This window comes from Pteropus vampyrus, unplaced genomic scaffold (genome assembly GCF_000151845.1).
Source record: "Pteropus vampyrus isolate Shadow unplaced genomic scaffold, Pvam_2.0 Scaffold59, whole genome shotgun sequence".
Classification (NCBI taxonomy): Eukaryota; Metazoa; Chordata; class Mammalia; order Chiroptera; family Pteropodidae; genus Pteropus; species Pteropus vampyrus.
The window spans coordinates 5,323,197-5,327,092 of NW_011888840.1; positions in this window are offsets into that span (position 1 = coordinate 5,323,197).

A 3,896-nucleotide genomic window follows, 5' to 3' on the forward strand; every position below is an offset into this window, starting at 1 on the left:
CACATAGCTAAACAGTTCTTCAGCTTGACCAGCGATCCACAAGTTAGAAAACTGACATGCAAATGACCACTAGCCAGATGGAATGGAAACCCAGCCACAGACCTAAGGGAAGCGGGGAGTAGAAACAAAGGTACTATTCTCTGCCTCCCTCATCCCTTCGTCTCCATCCTGTGAAAACCTCAGTTCGTTTGAGGGACTTAGAAGCCGATGGCTACAAAATCACAGACTGTTTTCCCTTGCTTCACATCAGTTTTCTCATCAATTAAATGGGAGAATAATACTTTCCACAAAATATTTCCACAAAATAATGATATTGTGGGGAAATGTCCTCACACGATTAGATATCTGTTTGCATCTGTTTTCCCATGAGTAGACCCAGCCTTGAGTCACATCTGCTTTAACTGCAGAATAACTGAGAACATTTTATTAGTAGTATTAGGCAGATGGGTCAGCATTTGCCCCCTGCATGGCCACAAGCAGCACACTAGCTGGGTGTATGTGGGTTAATGTTTCTTATCCTACTGCTGGTTATGTTCCGTCCACTATGCTAAATTGAGGATGTCACAGAATAAGGATGTGACCACCTTTCTGAGGACTGAAGAGGGCTGGAATTGTTCGTAGGGCAGCAGCAAGGCAGAGAAAGAGGTCTCGAAGGTCACGCCGAGGAATATAGGTAATTGTTATAAGCTCTAGAATACCAGTGTTTGAAAAGGTGTGTGTCACGATTGATCCTATGATTTAGAAGGATGCTTGGTGATATTAGGGAGAATGGATTAGAGGAGGGAGACACTGGCTCCTGAGAGATTAATTAAAAGGTTGCACCGATCGGAATGAGAGATGATAGGGTCCCGCCCCAGGCCACTGGCAATGGGAAGAGAAAGGAGACAGAAAAAATATATATTTTGAAGGTCAAAGCTGCATGGGTTGGGGACCAACGTTACAAACAGGGATATAGGAGAAAGAGGAAGAAGGCAAAATGGCTTGTGTTAACACAATTAAATATTTTAAAAGCCCTCTTCCCCTAAAAAGCCAGGATACATTTATCCATCCGTGACAAGAGCTTTATCAAAAACAATATTTGATTGGTAAGATTCCTTTCTTAAGATATCTGGTTTTATCATTTAAATCAAACCCTCCTCCCCCCAAGGAAAAAAAAAACTGAATTAAGTAGTGAAGGTGATTTGGTCATTAGCTAAAAGGATTGGGCTGACTACGCCAGCCCTTGACGTTCAACTCTATGGTTCATCACATGTGAGTTTTGACCACTTTAAATGACTGAAATGGTAGCACCCCACTGCAGAAAGAGCCGGGCTCCTCCTGGCTCGCCAAGGTTATAATCCTGAGGCCAAGTTTCTGAATTCCAACCCATTCAGGACAGATACTTTGTGGAACTCCATCCCTGACCCAAGCAGGCCATCTCTAAATGCAGGTTTATAGCGGGTCGATGATCAGCTTCTATTCTACTTTTTAGTATAATAGAATAGTGGTCTTATCTTTGCAGATTTCAAGCATTCTGTGAAAATAGGGTTTGGAAGCAAGCACTAGATTTGGTGGATAGAAACAAGAGAATCTCCCAGAATTCTCGAATAATTCAACAGGGTTCCTGTAGGTAATAAACAAGAAAAATAAAGGGAAGGAAATCATCATCAGGTATGTTTCAGAAACACAAGGCTTTGTAAAATTGTACAGGTTAATGAATCAGTCAAGAGTCCCAGTGGGCACAGAGGACACATTCAAATTAGGATAATTTGAAGAGAGCTTTAAAAAGACACTATGTATAAAAATATGAACCAGGGTATCAAGAAACCCTAAGAAATATTGCAATTCCCCGGGTTAGTTGTAGACTTAACAACCCAAGGTCAGAAGAGCAAGGTCATAGATGTTTATTGGAACCTGGAGTCAAAGAGAGATGAGTGGAGACAGAAGCTGAGGGCTTTGGTCAAGATGAGCCTGCAGGGAGGGAGCCAGAGGAAAAATCATGCCACTCCACTCTCTCACTTCCCTCCAACCTTCCGCTCGTGCTCGCCCCTGCGTGAGCCCCTACACTCCAGAGACATGGGACCCATTCATTTAGTCCACACAGGTCAGTCTCCTGGGGAATAACTTGTCCAGAGAGGTGAACGGAAGACACACAGAGTAACTGCTTCCTGAGGAGCTTGACATTCTTTAACGTAACGGTCAGCGTGTGTCACTCCAAGCACTACTTCTTCTAGGCGGCAGTCCCCAAACATGATGCGATTGCAGCATGTTTACTGAGTATGTCAAAGAAAGTGCTTTGATGAAGAAATGTGGCTTTGATGGCAGATTGAAGATTTGGTATATCAAATTAAAGAACAGTAAAGGTCCACTGTGATTTAGGAAGCAATGTACTTTACCGATCACTCTTCTACCAACATCTGTGGTTCGGAGCAGAGCTGTTGATATTATCCTCATTTTCCAGATGAGAAAACAGAGAAATCTCCCTGCTCATCTTAGTGCACAGAGCTCAATGAAAACGTGTCCCTGGATTCCATTAGGGGTCCCTGGATGCCCATGGCATGAATGCCAGTGACTGAGGTCCGTCTCTTAGCTTGCCTTGGGAGTAGATTTGAAAAAGGGTGATCTCTGCTGTTGACTGCATGTTTGTGCCCCCCGAAATTCATACATTGAAATCTAATCCCCAATGTGATGGTGGTAGGAGGCAGGGCCTCTGGGAGGTGATTAGATCATGAGGATGGGGCCCTTATGAATGGGATTAGTGCCCCTATCAAAGAGACCCCAGAGAGCTCCCTCGCCCATGCGAGAGCTCCATGTAAGGACACAGCAAAAAGACAGCCATCTGTGAACCAGGAAGTGGTCCCTCACCAGACACCGAATCTGCCCACACCTTGATCTTGGACTTCTCAGCCTCCAGAACTATGAGAGACAAATGTCTGCTGTTTATAAGCCACCCAGTCTATGGTATCCTATTACAGCAGCCCAAACAGACTAACAGTTTTTTAAGGAGCTACTTGTAGAAAGCTCATAAGCTTTAGTTTCAGATACTTTATTAAGTCTCTAGACTCTCACTCAGCAAGTCCATCCATCTACAAACATTTTTTAAGCCCTCCCTTATAGGAGATACTGTGCTAGCGGCTGGGTGCAGTAAATGATGAAGATTTGTAGTTTGGGTTAGAGTAAACACGATATCAGAAAAAATTTATTCTACCCTATGGGAATTTACAGTCTAATGGGAAAGCAACCCAAAAGCTCAACGGGAAAATGGAAAACAAACTGTGATATAGCCATGAAATAGTGTACAGCAATAAAAGGGAACAAATACTGATGCATGCTACGACATGGGGGAATCTCAAAAATAAATCAAGGAACCACCTGGGAAGACCAGGTGCTGTAGGCATAAAAAATAAAAATAAAAAAAATAAGAGTTTGTAAGCTGACAAGATCTTTACAATCTATGAAGTCTATGAGGGTTGCCTTGCCTAAAAAAATTTTTTTAATTAAATCAATCGATCAATCGATCAATCAATCAATCAAAGAAAAGAAACCAGACACAAAGCATATATACTCTGTGATTCAATCTATATGAAGTTCAAGACCAGGCAAACTAATCTATGGTAATAGAAATTATAACATTAGTTATCTCCTGATGAGACTGACCAGGAAGGAGCATTAAAGAAACTTCTGGAAGCTTGAAAATGCTCTATATTCTTGACTGAAGTGTGGTTGCACAGGTGTACATATATGCAAAACAAAACTCATCAAATGATATCTTTAAGATTGATGCAATGTATATTTATAAATTATACCCCAGTTTTCAAAAATCTAATAGGGAACGTGACAGTGAAATGTGCATACTCTTGCTGTGCTGACCTCTCAGTCATTTTCTCCCCCACGTGGCTACCTCGAGAACCCCACAC